A 20,212-nucleotide genomic window follows, 5' to 3' on the forward strand; every position below is an offset into this window, starting at 1 on the left:
GAAGATGGCCCAAGTGCTTGGACTCCTGCACCCACGATGGAGACATGAAGGAAGCTGCTGGCTCCTGGCTTCAGCGTGGCCCAGCCCCAGTGGACAGGGGCTCTTTTACTCTCCCTGTCAAACAAACAAACAGATGTCTTGAAAGCACATAAACTGGAAGTCCCACCTTTGCTGGCCGAACTTGGGAGAAGAGTGAGGTAGAAACATAAAACTTACCACATTCGCTTTCTGTCTTTCAGAATTTCAGTAACCTCTCTGTGTGGTCAGGTATCTCTTCTCCCATCTTCAGAGCACTTTAAACACCATTGGTTTCATGACAAATTTCTTTCCTTATTTTTGGGCCATGGAAGATATGTTAGGTGAATAGGATGTGTTTAGGCTAAGATGCTTAACTCAAAGCCATTAAATGTCTTTTGAATCTGTTCATTTTTCTTCACCTTCACCACCACTGGCCTGACCCAAGATGTTCTCCCTTCTGCATTAATCTTCTTGTACTGTTTTTTCCTCTTTCCATTTTCTGACTCTTAGAAGCTGCAGTTTTTTTTTTTTTCCCTTTAAGGGATATCTGACCATGTCACAGCATTGCTTAGAACTTACTCTCCCACATCACCTGGTACCATTCAACTTTTCAGTTTCTTTGTTTTAGTGATATGAGGTACTTTCCAGTTTCTGCAAAGAGCCATCTTCCCTGCCAATTCTGATCATCACACAGTAACTCTCCTGAGTCTTGAACTGGCGCCTATATGGGATGCTGACGTCTCAGGCAGAGGCTTAACCTGCTGTGGCACAACACCTGCCCTGGGATAAAGATTCTAATAAAAACCTTTTAGTCTTTATACACTGCTTTAAATTGAGAAATCCACCGCCTGATGAATGCAGCCATCTTGCTATAGGATCTATTGAAAGCTTTCAGCCTTAAAGAAGCACTTCTACCAACCCCGGCATATAGTAATAGTGGGGGAATGGGAGTCGGGTTTGTGGCATTTGGGGGCTTAGCATTGCATTGGGGAGAGGGGAGGAGACTTCAAGAGCACATTTCTTTTCTTTTTTTTTTTTTTTTTGACAGGCAGAGTGGACAGTGAGAGAGAGAGACAGAGAGAAAGGTCTTCCTTTTGCCGTTGGTTCACCCTCCAATGGCCGCCGCGGCTGGCGCGCTGCGCTGATCCGATGGCAGGAGCCAGGGGCTTATCCTGGTCTCCCATGGGGTGCAGGGTCCAAGCACTTGGGCCATCCTCCACTGCCCTCTCTGGCCACAGCAGAGAGCTGGCCTGGAAGAGGGGCAACCAGGACAGAATCTGGTGCCCCGACCGGGACTAGAACCCGGTGTGCCAGCGCCGCAAGGCAGAGGATTAGCCTAGTGAGCCGCGGTGCCGGCTAAGAGCGCATTTCTAAATATGAGTTGAATGGGTGGGGGTGGGATATGGAGGTGAGGAGCTGCCTCTGGGAAGAAGGAACCGATGTTTCCTTCCAAACTTTTAATTTGAAAAGATGCCAGTCCCAGAAAAGTTGCAGGAATTGTAAAGTTAACATCTGGTTAACTTTCACTTGGATTTAGCAGCTGTCAACATTTCATCACATTTTCTTTCTTTCTTTTCCTATAAATGTATTTGAGTGTGTGGATATTTACTTATGAATGATTACAGAATCAGTTGAGAAGTAGTAATGAGCCCTCCTTGCTAAATTCTACAGTGTGTGTCTCTTATGTCTCAGGACATTCTCCTGTAATACATAATTCTGGAAATTTAATAGCAATGTAGTACTCTTTTTCTTTTTTGACAGGCAGAGTGGACAGTGAGAGAGAGAGACAGAGAGAAAGGTCTTCCTTTATGCCGTTGGTTCACCCTCCAATGGCCGCTGCGGCTGGTGTACTGCGACCTGCGCACCATGCAGATCCGAAGCCAGGAGCCAGGTGCTTCTCCTGGTCTCCCATGTGGGTGCAGGGCTCAAGCACCTGAACCATCCTCCACTGCCCTCCCGGGCCACAGCAGAGAGCTGGCCTGGAAGAGGGGCAACCGGGACAGAATCCGGCACCCCAACCGGGACTAGAACCCGGTGTGCCGGCGCTGCAAGGTGGAGGATTAGCTTATTGAGCCACGGCGCCGGCCAGTAGTACTCTTTTTTCAACATCAACACAGACCTGGAAAGCTGGCACCTGGATTATCAGTGGGAAAAACCTTGAATAGATTATAACTTTGGCTTTCACTTTGTATATTTGTGGGTTTTTTATTATCTGTTTCTCAATATTTATTTTATTTATGCAAACTAAATATAAGTTATAAAAGTATGTAGAAATATTGAATCCACAAGTTATCAAGAGCACTGTGGAACAGCCATCCCATTCTTTTCTTTTGGTGAGGAAGTTCTAAAACCTCTCCAGAAGGCAGGCAAGTAGTCGGCATCTATCAAAAGCCTTAAAGAGGTGTATGGTTGACAAAGATTTCCAATTTGTGGCGCTCACACAAATGTGCACTGTTGGTGTGGGGGATATATTTCTATTTAGGTAAAATATTTTATTATAATAAATGTATGTAACCATAAGATGCTCATACTTAGGCATACATTTAAAACAATTTAAAAGCTAAATAAAATTCTGATTGAATAAATGTTATCACAATCCTATACAGTTCATTTAAAAACTTTGTAAAAATTTTCAATGGTGGCCGGCGCCGCGGCTCAATAGGCAAATCCTCCGCCTTGCAGCGCCGGCACACCGGGTTCTAGTCCCGGTCGGGGCACCGGATTCTGTCCCGGTTGCCCTTCTTCCAGGCCAGCTCTCTGCTGTGGCCAGGGAGTGCAGTGGAGGATGGCCCAAGTGCTTGGGCCCTGCACCCCATGGGAGACCAGGAGAAGCACCTGGCTCCTGCCTTCGGATCAGCCCGGTGCGCCAGCCGCGGCAGCCATTGAAGAGTGAACCGACGGCAAAAGAAAGACCTTTCTCTCTGTCTCTCTCTCTCACTGTCCACTCTGCCTGTTAAAAAAATTTTTTTTTTCAATGGCGTGGTAAAAACTTTAAGTGGAATAAAGACTAAAAGCGAAGAGTTATAGATAGAGAGGTCTTCCATTTGCTGGTCCATTCCCCAAACAGCCACAACGGCCTGAGCTGAGCCAGTCTGAAGCCAGGAGTCAGGAGCTTTTCCTTAGTCCAGGAATATATTCAACCAAATAGAGCGTATTTCATCAGTTCTCCTGTTTTCACATCACATTTTCCTGTTTTAACATCTCTGAAATTTGAATGCATCTTAAAATTGAATTGATACAAATACTTCTATTACAGTTTAACTGCTGGCACTGTTTTCTTTTGTAGAGGTACATGAAATAGTGGGCATCTTAAAACCAATGGTACAGTGAAATGTGCTATATCAAAAATATTCAGAGTCTCAAAAGGCTTCCATAGCCGTGGCAACTCATGACTAGAGCCTAGGGAGATTACTGACGCCATACACAAGAGTGTCAAATTGTTAAGTCAACAACAGGAGTCACTGTGCACTTACTTCTCATGTGGGATCTGTCCTTAATGTGTTGTCCAATGTGAAGTAATGCTATATCTAGTACTGAAACAGTATTTTACACTTTGTGTTTCTGTGTGGGTGCAAACTGATGAAATCTTTATTTAATATATACTAAATCGATCTTCTGTATATAAAGAGAATTGAAAATGAATCTTGATGTGAATGGAATGGGAGAGGGAGCGGGAGATGGGAGGGGTGCGAGTGGGAGGGAAATTATGGGGGGGGGGGAAGCCATTGTAATCCATAAGCTGTACTTTGGAAATTTATATTCATTAAATAAAAGAAAAGAAAAAAAATATTCAGAGTCTGTCCACTTGTTAACACGTTTCCTGCTATCTTGCTGGGACTCATCTCCATATTCTATTGCCTACAGGCTCCTAACGTGTCATTCTACTACTACTGTTTGCTGTGCTTCGATCCATCCTAAGCACAGTGACCAGATTGCTGCGCTTGTTGAAACTGAAGTCAGGCCTTGCCTCAGAACGCTGCTTCTCTGCAGACTTCCCACGGGTGGCCCCCTTCTCTCCTGAAGTTCTCACACCCTTGGGCCTCAGAGGCAGGGAAGTATCCTTCCTGCCCCTCATTGCCACTTTTTAACATTGTCTCTGCTCCCTCTATAAGATACAAGTGCTGTATCTCATATCAGTAGACTGTGAGATCAGCCAATCAGGACTCCCCTTGGCTGCAGTCACCTGTAGCTGCCAGGTCTCATCCTTCAGGTGAGGGCTTTCTGACTCACCACCACTCTTTCTAGTGTTACTCTTCTAGTAATTTTTGTGATGGAAATACACCCGTGGATGATCCTTCTAATTCCCTGGACTTGTGGTCCCTTTAACTCTTTTTTAGGGACCTTGTCCTTTTGCTTACCTTGGCATACACTTTTATGGCTAGTCTTGATCTTGTCCTGAAACACTATCTCTCCCAGCATCAATTTCAAGGATCCGACAACCCTCTCACCATCTTTCCTCTTCATTTCTTTTAGTGCCTGACATTAATAATCTCTGTCTCCACCCAGACCTTGATTCTTTTATCATTTTCATGTCTTACTCTTCTTTGTGACCTATGTTTAAATTCTTGTGATCATTTAATCATTTTCTTGCATACACCCTCAATTCTTGAACCCTTTCAGTTTGCCCTACCACTCGGTGAGACCACGGATGAAACTGCTCCCAGGACTGCATCCACAGCTGAAAATGGCACAGGTAAAACGTACAACTCTGCTGACCGCCCTCTTTTGCAGTATTGATGAGTAATCGCAGGTGCACATTTAAGGCTGCCCGGTGATTGCGTCGTATTTTTCAGACTTATTTTCATTCCTACTAACTCAGATGGATATTTCTTACTTTCTCTTCTGCCCTTTCCCTTCCTATATTTTCTCTCTCTTTTAGCTATCAAACTCTCCCAAAATTGATTGAAGGAATTTCCATAAACTCCCAAAACTATGTCTGCTTACCTCGTGCACAGTAAGCCAATCACTGACACCAGTGTGATGAAAGACAGTACCTATTTGTTGCAGAGGGTGGAGCAAAGAGGTAGGCAGGTATCATTTAATCTCCTGGGATCCCTGAAGGACTAACGACAGAGAAAACCTTATAAAATGTGTGTGTGTGTGTATGTTGAATATTATGTGATCAGCTCGTGTGGGGTCCCTAGCACTTGTGTCCTGCTTTTGATTGGTCAATGATGGGAGGTCAGCTTGTTCTGCTCAGTGTGGGCTCCAGCCATCTGGGACCTATGGGCAAGTTGGTTATTACTTTGTTTTGAACAGTGCTTGAAGTTCCTGAAAAACATCTCAATTAAAGCGTAGCACCATGATGTTAGCTATAGGGGCAATAAATGAATTTTAAGGCTTGCAATCTGGAGTCCTGTGGGGCCAATCCAACCTGTGTACCAGTCCCTTAATTTAGTGAGTTTATCTTTAGAAAGGAGAGAGAGGAATTGCAAGCTCAGGAAGAGATACTGGGACCTATAAGTTGCTGTAAAAGCTTACAGAACAGTGGCTGGCATTGAGATAGTAACTATGTTGACTGCAGGGGCAATTGTGTCGCTCCCATAACTTTAAGAAGTGGTCTTTACAGAAGAAAACACAAGCTAAGGGGGAGACACCGGGGTCAGATAGAATCTACATTAAAGGCATTAGTTGTATGGGCTCAGCTTCATCTTCATGAAGCAAATGATACCAAGAAGGATGAGTAAGTTAAAGAGATTCCACAAAACTTCTAACCATATGCAACTCCTCACTTGCATTGGTGTTTGCATTCTCATCATGCATTTTTTCCTATTTGCAGAAAACCTCTAGAAAGAGTTGTCTATTCCCATTGTCTAATTTTTCTTCAGTTCTATTTTCCTCCCTCTCTTCCTTCCTTCCTTCCTTCCTTCCTTCCTTCCTTCCTTCCTTCCTTCCTTCCTTCTTTCCTTCCTTCCTCCCTCCCTCCCTCCCTCCCTTTCCTCCTCCCTCCCTTTCTTCCTCCCTCCCTTCCTTCCTTCCTTCCTTCCTTCCTTCCTTCCTTCCTTCCTTCCTAAAATGATTGACTTATTTATATGAAAGACAGAGGTGCAGGGAGAGAGAGAGGGAGAGAGAGAAAGAAAATCTTTCATCTGCAGGTTCACCCCTCAAATGGCTGCAACCACTGGGGCTGGGCCAGGCTGAAGCTGGGTACCTGGCGCTCTATCCAGGGCTCCCAGGTAGATGGCAGGGGCTTAGCTATTTGGGCCATCTTCTGCTGGTTTCTCAAGAGCATTAGTAGGGGGCTGGATCCAAAGTGAGGCAGTCAGGACTCAAATAGGTATCCATACGGGACATCAGTGTGTCAGATGGTGGCCCAACACAGTCCGCCACAGTGTTGGCCCCCCTCAATTCTCTTAAACTCACTCTAAATCAGTTTACTATAACCTTCCAGTCTCAACGCTCTCACAAAGATCTCCAATGCCCAATCCACGTCTACATTTTTACCTGACCCGTCAAAACAGGTAAATATCCTCTTAGAAATCCTTTTCCTAGCCTTCTGTTCCCCTCTCACCTCAAAAACTGCTCTTTTCAGTCTTTTTTGTGCTCTTTCATCTAATTTCCCTAACTCCTAAACACTGCTCTGTGAGTCAATCCCAGGACTGGTCAATGGAGTTGTTTATATGCATTAAATCATTAGATAATCTTACCTGTCCCATGGCATTAAATGTATTAAAGCCAGAGACTCCAAGAATTATATCTTCTGCCTGGGTCTTTCTCCCTCTTCCTCCAGACCCATCTGTATTCCCAGCTCATTACTTAACATTTCCATTGGGATTATAAATGGGTGTCTTCAAGATAACAGGTCTCTAATGTAACTGTTGACATTTCTCCCAAAGTTTGTTCCTTGTGAGAAAAAGATTTCTAAAAAAATGCAATTAAAAGATAAGTTTTGAAATCTATGTATATGTAGGTCTTCAAAAAGTTCATAGAAAATGTGTATCATGAAAAAAATCTATGCATAGATTTAAAAAATCACTTGCATCAAAGTAAACTTATCTTTTAATTCTATTTTTCTCATGAACTTTTTTGAAGTCCCTGTGTATGTATTTACAAGGGCTTTGGATTTTACATGACAGAACACAGAAGAAAAGCAGTGTCTTTTTTTAAAAGATTATTTATTTACCTGAAAGAGTTACACAGAGGGAGAAGGAGAGACAGAGAGAGAGAAAGAGAGAGAGGTCGGCCTTCCATCCAATGGTTCACTCCCCAATTGACCACAATGGTTGAAGCTGTGCTGATCTGAAGCCAGGAGCCAGGACCTTCTTCTGGGTCTCCCATGAGGGTGCAAGGGCCCAAGGACTTGGGCCATCTTCTGCTTTCCCAGGCCGTAGCAGAGAGCTGGATCAGAAGTGGAGCAGCCGTGACTCAAACTGGCACCCATATGGGATGCTGGCCTGTAGGCGCAGACTTTACCTGCTATGCCACAGCGCTGGCCCTGAAAAGCATTGTCTTATTCAGGTAAAAGCACTATTCTACTAACACTAGAGAAAGACCATTTTTTAAACTTTAATTCATGCTGTGGGCAGATTTGCATATTTGGACTTGTAGCAATTTCATCAAATAGGGAAATATATTTTTATATCTTCTGAACATCTGTGGGTATAAAAATTCCATTGAATAAGAGACTTAGAAAAAATAGTGTTTTTATTTAGTTGCTTAATCAGCTCTCTGTATCTTACGTTTTTATTTGCAAGATGATTTATGCCACTTAGTTATTTCTTTTCATTTAGGCTATTGGGACATCTTTTGATTATTTATACAATCCCACAGCATCCAAATGGCCAACAGGAACATGAAAAAATGTTCAGGATCACTAGCAATCAGGGAAATGCAAATCAAAACCACAATGAGGTTTCACCTCACCTTGGTGAGAATGGCTCACATTCAGAAATCCACCAACAACAGATGCTGGCGAGGATGTGGGGGGAAAGGGACACTAACCCACTGTTGGTGGGAATGCAAACTGGTTAAGCCACTATGGAAGTCAGTCTGGAGATTCCTCAGAAACCTGAACATAACCCTACCATACAACCCAGCCATTCCACTCCTTGGAATTTACCTAAAGGAAATTAAATTGGCAAACAAAAAAGTGGTCTGCACCTTAATGTTTATTGCTGCTCAATTCACAATAGCTAAGACCTGGAATCAACCTAAATGCCCATCAACAGTAGACTGGATAAAGAAATTATGGGATATGTACTCTATAGAATACTATACAGCAGTAAAAAACAATGAAATCCGTCATTTGCAACAAAATGGAGGAGGAATCTGGAAAACATTATGCTGAGTGAAATAAGCCAGTCCCAAAGGGACAAATGTCATATGTTCTCCCTGATCGGTGACAACTAACCGAGCACCAAAAAGGAAACCTATTAAAGTGAAATGGACACTATGAGAAACTGTGACTTGATCAGCCCTTGCCCTGACTGTTGATGAACAACTTAATACGTTATCCCTCTTAGTATTTTTTTCTCTGTTCAACTTAATACTATTGGTTTAATTCTATAATTAATACACAGTTATTCTTAAGTGTTGAAACTTAACTGAAAAGTGATCCCGATTAAATATAAGAGTGGGAATAAGAGAGGGAAGAGATGTACAATTTGGGACATGCTCAAGCTGACTTGCCCCAAATGGTAGAGTTAGAAACATACCAGAGGATTCCAATTCAATCCCATCAATGCTGCATGTATCAATGCCATCTCACTAGTCCATTTGATCAATTTCTGTTCACAATTGATCATAATAATAGGACTAAGAATCAAAGGGATCACATAAACAAGACTAGTGTCTGAAAATACTAACTGATAGAATAAAAAAGGGAGAGAATGATCCAACATGAGAAGCGGGATACACAGCAGACTCATAGAATGGCAGATGTCCTAAACAGCATTCTGGCCTCAGAATCAGCCCTTAAGGCATTTGGATCTGGCTGAAGAGCCCATGAGAGTATTTTAGGCATGGAAAGCCCAAACACTCTGGCATAAAAACCACAAAACACAAAAAACAAAAAACCTAAATGAAAGATCTCCGCGAGTGAGATCCCAGTGGAAAGAACAGGTCATCAAAGAAGGAGGTACCTTTTTCTGAAGGGAGGAGAGAACTTCTACTTTGACTATGACCTTGTCTAAATATAATAAGAGTTGGTGAACTCAAAAGGCTTCCATAGCCTTGGCAACTCATGACGACAGCCTAGGGTGGTTACTGGCGCCATAAACTAGAGTGTCAATTTGTTAAGTCAACAACAGGAGTCACTGTGCACTTACTCCTCATGTAGGATCTCTGTCCTTAATGTGCTGTACATTGTGATTTAATGCTATAACTAGTACTCAAACAGTATTTTTCACTTTGTGTTTCTATGTGGGTGCAAACTCTTGAAATCTTTACTTAATACATACTAAACTGATCTTCTGTATATAAAGAAAATTGAAAATGAATCTTGATGTGAATGGAAGGGGAGAGGGAGCAGGAAAGGGGAGGGTTGCGGGTGGGAGGGAAGTTATGGGGGGAAAGCCATTGTAATCTATAAGCTGTACTTTGGAAATTTATATGCATTAAATAAAAGTTAAAAAAAAACCTCTCCTTTCACTTCCTTTCCCAATAGATAATGAAAAACAACATGTGAAAGAATGAAGTTAGGATTTGTCAAAGATTCAATTATTATTTATACTAAATTTAAGTAATCCAGAAAGTAGAAAAATTTACAGGGTGGAAGTAACCTGAATAAAACATATTCAGGAAATTTGAATACGTGGGTTCTTTAGAAAGCTAAGGAGTTAAATGATAAGCTTATTTTGGTCATTTTTAAAGAATCCATGCATAGATTTTTCATAATACATCTATTTCATGATCATTTTGACGATCCCTTGTATGTTGCAAAATATACCAGGAAGATATGTATACATAATATAATTTTTCTGTTTCTATAAATTGTATAAACAAGACAAATCATTAGGAATGGAAGTCAGAATAGTGGTTATTTCTTTTTTAAAAAAATTGTTTATTTATTTTTTTTTGAAAGGCAGCGTTACACAGAGAGAGGGAGAGATGAAGAGTTACAGCTCTTCCATCTCTTGGTTCACTCTCTAAATGGCCACCAGACCCAAGATCCAGGGGCTTCATCTGGTCTCCCACTTAGGTGCAGGGGCCCAAGCACTTGGGCCATTTTCTGCTGTTTATCCAGGCTATTAGCAGGGAGTTTTATCAGAAGTAGAGCAGCTGGTACCCATGTGGTGTGCCAGCATTGTAGTCAGTGGCTTAAGCTGCTATGCCACAGCTCCAGCTTCGGAATAGTGGTTGTTTTTGAGGGAAATTAATGTTTCACCCAAGACTTGCACACCCAAGACTTGTAAGTTATGGTTCAATAAGAAGAAATATTATTTATTGGCTTATATCATTAGTTTCTTCCCAATAACTCACAAGCTATAGATTTGCTGTGGTGTAAAATGAAAAATTTAATTCCTTGAAGTTTGTTTGTTGGTATGTCTATATCTACAAAGTTTCTTTATAGAATTTGCCCCTTCCTAAAATATTCATAGTTTATCTAAGGCACTGTGATTTCTGGTCTAGATTATTGAAGTAGTCCCCTATTTAGTGTGTCTATTTCCCTAAACACCTTACCTTTAGCACTCAGAGTATCCCTTTAAAATTCAGATCAGATCCTGTTAACTCTCTGCTGAAAACCCTCCAAAGTGTTCTCATTTTACTACAAATAGAAGCCAAAACCCACATGTCCCTTCCTGCAGGTCCCTATTCCAAAGTCATACAAATGGTGAACCCCCCGTGTGCTCCCTGTACAAACAGCATCCCTGCCATTTTCCTAGTACTTCCTATCCCCTTTGACTGCTTTATTTTTCTTTAAAAATCAAATCTTCTTGTATATTTAGTGGTTTATTTTTATTTAGTTTTGTGTTTCCCACCTCCACTAGTATGCAAGGCAGGGTTTATGTCTCGTTCTCCTGATCCTGGATGGATTTCTCCTGCTTGACCAAGAGAATGTGGTAGATGAAATGATGGACCAGTTCTCGACAGACTGATGGACAAGCCTGGACGGTCTGGGGGGCTTCCTTTTTGTGTTTCTTAGAACATACTTGATGGAATTTCTGATGGAAAGGTTACGTGTTGTGCGCTCCAGTGGGCTTTCCAACAGAGTCCAGACTTCTTGTCCTGCCTGCCAAGTTTTCAGACAACTGAATGATGCCACCTTGAATCTTCTAGACCAGCCATCTCTCTTCTGAACATCAGCAAGTGACCCCAGTTAAGGCTGTGTGCGGCAGAAACATTGTGCAGCTGAGCTCTGCCTAAATTTCCAAGCCAATAATTATGAAGATAGAATAAGATGGTTAATATTTGAAGCCACAACATTTGGGTGTATGTCATAAAGTAGTGCTCATTAATCAAACAAATTGTTAGGATGTGTGTATCAACTAGCAGGTTTAGTTCAGGTTGCGTGTTTGAGAAGCAGGTAGGCAGGTTTCTTCTCTCAAAGCTAACAGGGATTTCCCTGGGGCACCAATACCCACACTTGGAACACTGGCTCTCTTCAGGCAGGTTGTACAATTTCATTAGAGAGGAGATTTTAGACTTCAGCATGGAGACAAGGATTAGCTGTCCCCAGTCTTCCTGTGCATATGAGGACAGGAGATAAATACCAGGTGTGCCCCATGCACTCTAGAGGTGTTGACGGCAGAGTAGCACAGAGCCCCTTTGGCCTTCTCCCTGTGATCTGGACCACAGCCTCCCACTCTCTGGCTTGCTCTTTGATCCCCTACCCTTCCCTTTCCTGCCTATAAAAATTCATCAAAGGATCTGAGTCTACTTGTGAGTCCCTGGTTTATTTCCAGAGCAGTAACAGGTTAAGGCCTTTCTCTACATCTTTGCTGTCATTTCCATGGATTTGGGAGTGAGAGGAGGGACTGAAATGGGATTCATTCTCCCTTTTAAACTCAGGTATCCATTTCTATATTAAAAACTAGATGGCAGGAATTCTTCCAATGAGAGGATCTTCAAAGAAGTAAATGGAAGAAGCTCTGAGTTCTGGTCCATTCTAGGGTCACCCCATTTGCTGCTTGTTCAGGTAGCACTGTCAAAGCTTTCAGGAGACAGACGCAGTCCAAAGCTGCCTGGTTAAGAGAGGAGGAAGAAGAGAGAATTGGAGCCAGGGAAGAAGAGATTGTCTTTAAACCATATTCCCTAAACAGCCTTTCAGTGCAGAAAGTGAATCTGCCTCATGGAGTTAACTTCACGGAGTGGAAGGCCTAAGTAAAACGCATCATATTTTATTTATTTTCAGACCGTATTTTTTAATTAACTGAATTACACAACATATTACAGTATAATTTAGAACAGTTCATATACTTGTATGGCACAACTAACTACAATTTTTTTTTTAAGATTTATTTTATTTATTTGAAAGAGTTATGGAGAGAGGTAGAGACAGAGAAAGGGGTCTTCCATTCTCTGGTTCACTCCCCAGATGGCCGCAATGGCTGGAGCTGCACCTATCCGAAGCCAGGAGCCGGCAGCCTCTTCTGGGTTTCCCACGTGGGTGCAGGGGCACAAGGACTTGGGCCACCTTCTACTGCTTTCCCAGGCCATAGCAGAGTTGGATCGGAAGAGGAGCAGCTGGGACTAGAATCGCGTCCATATGGGATGCCAGTGTTTCAGGCCAGGGCTTTAACCCACTGCGCCACAGAGCCGGCCCCACTACAATGTTTATTAAGCAGGTTTTAAATGTTTTTTTATTTGAAAGACAGAGCCACAGAGAGAGAGAGAGAGGGAGAGAGAGATATCCTTCATTTGCTGGTTTGTTATCTAAGAGTCAGGACTCATTCCGGGTGCCCAGGTTTTGGCACTCTGAGTTGGGATGCTGGTGTCACAAGCAGTAGCTTAACCCACCACAGCACAATACTGGCTCATTTTTAATGGTATGAGCAAATGCTTTAACACTGAGAAGAAAAGCCAAAGAGAAAGCATAGTTTGAAACTTTACTTAGCTTATCATTTCGAGAATGAAAGGGAAACAAAGAATGAGGATGGTGTTTGAGGGCATTTGTTTTGTTGTTGTTAAAAAACTATGTTGTCTAACTAAATTATTTTTATTGCGAAAATATGCCTAATGTGTTACAGGGCTTCCTAAACCTGGTGTAATATGGGTAAATAAAGCTCTGCTATGGCTGGATAATTCTTCAGACTGTGCCACTAAAGACATTTAGCAGTACTGGATAGAAAGTTGTTATGCAAGAATGCAAGACAGTAAAGAATTTCTAGGGCAAATCCCAGTGCAGGTGACCACTCTGGGAAGTCAAGGGTGCACCAAAGTTCTAGCTGTTGTCCTGCTGTTTTTACCAAACTCAGTGGCTGTTTTTGCACTTGCTTGGTGAGGGAGAGAAGCCCAGTACCCATCCATGTTGGAAAGTCTATGAGGGGACAATCTCCCAGAAAAACCAAGACCCCAGTACCTCATATGAGCCAGAAATACCCAAAGTTGCCCCTTGAGGTGTGCAAAGTCCTGTTTTGGTTTCCAGTGAGAAGGGGTTAAAATATCCCCAAGAAATCATCACCAGTACTCGCCTTTTCTGCAATTCCCAGTTCTGACTTTCACCTCCTTTTGGTGCAGGATAAGTATATGTTTTGGGATTTGACACTTAAACAACTTGAGGTTGGGACACTTACTAATGGGAAAAAATTAATAATTAAAATATTCAACTAGGTACAATCATGCATATGCATTTGAAGAGACAAGTCACAAAGGATTCTGAATTTAAAAAGCTAACAAATATCAGAAACATCAAAAAATCAAGAAAAATGATACATTTTATGTATTAATGACTTGACAGAGAATCACTTAAAAAAAAGATTTATTTATCTGAAAGGCAGAGTGATAGGTATGGGGAAAGAAGGGGGACAGAGAGAGGAGAGAGAGAGATCTTCCATCCACTGATTCACTCCCCAAATGGCTGCAAGAGCCGCAGTTGGGCCAGGCTAAACCCAGAAGCCTGGAGCTCCATCTGGGTGTTCCATGTGGGTGGCAGGGAAGAAGCATTGGAGCCATCATCTGCTGCCTTTCAAGGTGCATTAGCAGGGAGGTGGATCAGAAGTGGAGCTGCTTGGACTCTGATACAGGCTATTGGTATCAAAGGCAGTGGCTTAACCTGCTGTGCTACAATGCCCTCCCCAGATAGAGAATCCTCTTTTCCCTACTCTTTTGGGCTGCTTTGATAGCCTCTTTATCCGACAATGATTTTGTAATGTAGTTTTCTATATGGAGAACATAAAAATGATTTCACATCCACTATAGTGGGATGATAGAAATTTATGTTATTATTGATGGCTTAGAAAAATTCCTTTAAGATTTATAACTCATTACTGGTAACGCCATGAACATTTTAAGGTTTGTCATCAAGTCTGGGCAGTTCTCTCCCAAGTTTCTTTTATGTATGAGCTATACAATTTCAGGGCATTAAATTGTTTTGGGCAATGGCTTATTTTAAATAAATTTTAAATGAATGATCCACATTAACTTGTTTGTTATTGAAATCCAGGTTGTAGTGGCATGAAATTAACTTTATATTACCTTAGTTGATGTAGGTGTTTTGTGTCAAACTAGCAAGAAATTTAGATCTTTTTTTAATGTATTCAGATATTTCACTCTTTCATTAATGGCATTTTCAAGCTACCTCAAAATCCATTCTCACTTTTAACTGAAGCTTAGGATGTCTCTCTCTTAATCATTTCACATTCTGCTATAGTTTTTTTTTTTTTTTTTTTTTTGGCTACTGTTTGCTTTCTTTGAAGTCAGAATACTGTTTATTGATTTCATCACTCATCTTTATCACCTCTGTTGAATATTTCAATAACATTTCATCAAAAATTTTTATTCAGTTTTAAAATAACAAATACAGGGTGGGGCCAGCACTGTGGTACAGTGAGTTAAAGCCCCAGCCTGCAGCATGGGCATCCCATACGGGTGCCGGTTGGAGTCGCGGCTGCTCCTCTTCTGATCCAGCTCTCTGCTATGGCCTGGGAAAGCAGTGGAAGATGGCCCAAGTCCTTGGGACTCTGCACGCATAGGGGAGACCCGGAGGAAGAAGCTCCTGGCTGCTGGCTTCGGATTGGCTCAGCTCTGGCTGTTGCAGCCAATTGGAGAGTGAACCAGTGGTTTGAAGACCTCTCTCTCTCTCTCTCTCTCTCTATCTCTCTCTCTCTCTCTCTCTCTGCTTCTGCCTCTCTGTAATTCTGCCTTTCAAATAAATAAATCTTTAAAAAAATACAAAGTAGACAAGAGGTGACCATGATATGGCTCTAGTTCAGGACACTGTGTTTTATCACTTGTTTTATTGAAACATTCTAAAATAATTTCCTAAATTGCAGTTAAAATGGTATATTTGAGCTTCACTTTTTGAGAAAGCTCTTGTTTGTGTTTTGATTTCTCTTCTGAAGCTTTGATATGTATACATTTGAGTCCTTACAATGTCCTCTATTCCTGCTGCAAGGTGGAACAGTTCACAATGGGCGAGGTGTCTCGTCACAGTTCTCAGATCATTTAAAGAAAACTTCACATTGGCACATGTATTTAAAATACTCTATTCAAAGGACAACTTGGAAAGAAACAGTGTAGTTTTGGCGGAATGTAGAAGCAGGCACCGATTTGGAACTGTGGAAGCCGTTTTTGTGAGATAAGCCTATGGGGACGAGTTGTGGTGGACGTGTTGAGGGTGCTTCCGCCCTGTGCCCCGGGTTACCATGGACCTGACGGTGTTTTTTATTTAACTGCAGGTAACACTTAACGGAGAAGTCATTTCAATTTGCTCAATAGACTTAGATATAGAAACTTTTCAGCTTAAATAGAGTTTAAATAATTTCCAACTGATTTCCTATGGTGTTAAATCTATAAAAATGTAATAATGTTTTCTGTCTCACTTATTTATTATTTTGTTTCAGGTGTATTTCCCATTATTTTTGTTAATGATTCTCAGACTGATTTAAATATTAAACTTGTTTTTCTTTCTTTCTTTCTTTCTTTTTTTTTTTTTTTTTTGCCAACTGCTGGCTATGACTTTCTTTTTTTTTTATTTAGTAAATATAAATTTCCAAAGTACAGTTTACAGATTACAATGGCTTCCCCCCCATAATTTCCCTCCCACTCGCACCCCTCCCATCTCCCGCTCCCTCTCCCATTCCATTCACATCAAGATTCATTTTCAATTCTCTTTATATACAGAAGATCGATTTAGTATATATTAAGTAAAGATTGCATCAGTTTGCACCCACACAGAAACACAAAGTGTAAAATACTGTTTCAGTACTAGTTATAACATTACTTCACATTGGACAACACATTAAGGACAGATCCCACATGAGAAGTAAGTGCACAGTGACTCCTGTTGTTGAATTAACAATTTGACACTCTTGTTTATGGCGTCAGTAATCTCCCTAGGCTCTAGTCATGAGTTGCCAAGGCTATGGAATCCTTTTGAGTTCGCCGACTGAGATTTTGCAGGTGATTGTCCAAAAATATTCATTAAGTAGATGGTTTCCATGACATTTCTGTTATTTGAAGAATACAGCTTTATCATTTTTGTTTGTTATTAAGAATTCTATTCTCATGGTCATTTCTGAAACCTCTTTTGCTCAAACACTGAATACCCACAACTACTTTTTAGATCACTTAAAAATGATAAATGTTTGTCACTTTCTTTTTTTTTTTTTTTTACAACCATATTGAAATTTAATCCTTTTATACAGGTTAACAAAATGTATCACAAGGAAAATTAAACATTGGGTTTAACAAAAGCAGTACTTTTGAAAGTGAAACAATGCAAATTTTTTTTTCAAATTTTTTACAAATGGTCACCTCTGGGTCAATTTACCACACTCAGGGAACAAAGATGTTAAAATACAGCTATGCTCAACTGAGCCACTTATTTGTACTACAGTATAGTACTTGAAATCAATCCTAAGGTCAAGATTTAAAACCATTTCAAGAGACCAGACCCTACGTGTTTTATAGCCTCAGTAAGAGGTACTGTTCCTTCCCCAAACAGTCAGAGCTTAATTAAAAGATTAACTATACAGAAGTTTTTTTTTTTTCCTTATCGTTATCTTCAGTTCAAAATACTATTATCATTGGTAATACGGTCTGTATCTTGTCTGATCTGGATGATGTGGTCCAGGAAGTGGGGTTTGAGAAGGCGGACCCTGCATTCATGGAGGAGCAGGTGGCCCTCTTGGTGCAGGCCATATACCAGGACTCATTCCCCCTGGCTGTGTGAATGGAGGACTCAGAGTTCCTTGATCTTCAGTGAACTGGGGTAAAGAGTTAGGATTGTAATGGTGAGGAGGAGGACTAGTTACAGGCGGGCCACCATGCTGAGGTGGGGGAGGTCCTGGAGGAGGATGGTTCATATAAGGTGGCATCTGGGCAATAATATGTCCAGGGAGAGGGGTGATTGGTGGTGGAGCAGAGGTCATTGGTGGAGGTGGAGCTTGGCTATATACCAAGTGAGGAGTACCTGCGGCCTGGGGAGGATGTGGCATTGGATGGCTTATTGGTGGTGGAGGAGGTGGGGTGGTGCGTAATGTTGCTGTGGAGGCATAATATGATGAGGGTGCGATACCACTGGTTGACCCTGATATTCAGGATGATGGTGAGCAGGTGCTGGGGCAGGAGGTGGTGGTTCTCTAGCACCTGAACTTGAGTCATCCTGAATAGGGACAGTTATTAAATTGCTGTGTTTTCTTGTTGAAATACGAAAGGTTTCCTGACTGACCAAACGAGGTGGAGGTGGAGCCATGGACAATTCTGCTGGAGGAGCACGGATATCCTTGTGAGGCTGATTATAGTGCTCATGGGGCACATGTTGCAAAGGAGGTGGTGGCATCATGATGTGCTGCTTTGGCGGGATGTGGCTCATGTGGTGCTTGTCTGGTGGCATTATAAAGCAGTCAGGGATTTCAGCTGGTGGTGGGGCAATAGGAGGATGAGCGTTTTCCAGTGAAGCTCGAGTTAACAGGTTTTCCAGCTCTCATATGGCGATGGTTGATATGAACCTGTAAGTCTCTCTGTGACAAATACGTTCTCTTGCACCCTTGAACAATGCTACACATGAAGAGAGAACCTCGTGTGCACTGCTCAATTCGCTGCACAGGACCACTACAGCATGGACACATCTTATCTCCCTTTTTTATGTAAAATAGCAGTCATAACAAAAAACATGCTTGCATGGAATCATTCATCCATAGATTTTAATAGGTAATCCACACTTGTCACAGAAGTGAACTGGTGTATCATCCTTTTCACCTAAGATGTTTATCTGAAAGTCCCAAAAAAGGTGTCCGGGAAACCTTCGCTGATTTCCAAACAGTTCACCCCCTTTACAGTCATATCGTTCCTCTTCATTATAATCAAATCCAGGTGCAGCCTTTGCAGGCATCCTGTTTATAGTCCTCTGAGTTCGAGGTGCAGGTTTAGCTTTGTTGGCTTGTTTGGAAATGAGCTTTATAGGAATTCGTCTGCGAACATCGAGACCACCCAGCGATCCAGAACTATTAGTGCCTTGTAACTCATTGTCAGTGTGATCCATGATTCGGCTCTGTTTGTCACTTTCTTTTGGGGAAGTGTTTCATAGTTTTTGATGCTCATGTAAACTATACTTTAAAAGTTTTGTTTACTCATATTAAGGCAGAGTTGGAGAGAGAGAGCGAGGAGAGAGAGGTCTTCCAACTGCTGATTCATTCCCCAAATGGCTACAACAAAGTCAGGAGCCAGGAACTCCATCTGGCAAGGCCTAAGCACTTGAGCCACCATCCACTGTCTTCCCAGGTGCATTAGCAGGGAGCTGGATTAGAAATGGAACATCCTACACTCTGGTCAGGTGCTCATATGGGATGCTGGCATCACAGGTGCCACAATGCTGGCCCCTACTTAAAATTTTTAATAGCCTCTCTTCAGTGATGCTGGATTTTGATGGGTTAGGGAAGAACAAGAGACCGGCTTAGGGTATGAGGGTCAGGGGGAGTGTTGAAAGGTGGTATATGAGGAAGAAGGCAGTGACAGCAGAGTCAGGACTGCTGGGTGCTCTTGCCAATTCCAGGACTGTCTCTACAGGAAACCTGGATGTAGGGGTGCAGGATCCTACACTTCTGCTGACTATACACGGCACAGGGTGGCTAGACCAAACCATTCCTGACTTGGCCTACATCTGATTTTGAACCTGTCCCATTTATATTCTATTATTCCAAATGTGAAGTAAAGTGGTCATTGAATTTTCCTTGGGTGTTGCTAGTCTGGCTTTCCTGACAGAGTGTGGGGTAGAAATGGCCCCGCATCCCCTTGCAGATAACTGAGGAAACTTCTCCAAGGGTACCAGGGCTGCAGAAAGGGAAGAAAGATCCTGACCATTGTGAGCGAAGGAGAAGAGTAGATGCCTTGAATTTTCTTTAAATTTATTTAGTAGAGTAAAAATATGCTTAATTTATTTATTCATTTATTTACTTGAGAGGGAGGAATGTAGGGAGGGAGAGGGATAGAACACTGAGAGAGAAAGCTCTCTTTCTTCCTCTCTCTCTCTCTCTTCCTCTCTCTTCCTCTGTCTCTCTCAGGGCTCTCTTAAGGTCAGGTTACTGAGCCAGGAACTTAACCCAGGTCTCTAATGTGGGTGGCAGGAATCAAGTTACTTGAGTCATCACCACTGCTTCCCAGGATTCATGTTAGCAGGGAGTTTGGAATCAGGTGCTGGAGCTGGAGATTAAACCCAGTTACTCCACTGTGTGATGTAGGCATCCTGATTGGCATATAACTGCCCAAAGACTTGCCCATAAAATGTCATTTTAACTCCACCATTTGGGACAAGTCTGATTGAGCATGTCCCAAATTGTACATCTGCTCCCTCTCTTTTTCCCACTCTTATATTTAACAGGGATCACTTTTCAGTTAAAATTTAAACACCAAAGAATAATTGTGTGTTAATTACAGAGTTCAACCACTAGTACTAGAATAACAACAACAACAAAAAATACTAAAAAGGATAAAGTATTACATTGTACATCAACAGTCAGGACAAGAGCTGATCAGGTCATTGTTTCTTATAGTGTCCATTTCACTTCAACAGGTTTCCCCTTTGGTGCTCAGTTAGTTGTCGCTGATCAGGGAAAACAAATGATATTTGTCTCTTTGGGACTGGCTTAATTCACTC

The 20,212-nt window shown here is 41.9% G+C and overlaps 1 pseudogene; it reads right to left on the minus strand.

The window, feature by feature from the left end:
• Positions 1 to 16,880: 16,880 nt before the first annotated feature.
• On the minus strand, positions 16,881 to 18,605 carry LOC133775957 (E3 ubiquitin-protein ligase Hakai-like; annotated as a pseudogene).
• Positions 18,606 to 20,212: the final 1,607 nt, after the last annotated feature.

The sequence above is a fragment of the Lepus europaeus genome, chromosome 17 (genome assembly GCF_033115175.1).
Source record: "Lepus europaeus isolate LE1 chromosome 17, mLepTim1.pri, whole genome shotgun sequence".
NCBI lineage: Eukaryota > Metazoa > Chordata > Mammalia > Lagomorpha > Leporidae > Lepus > Lepus europaeus.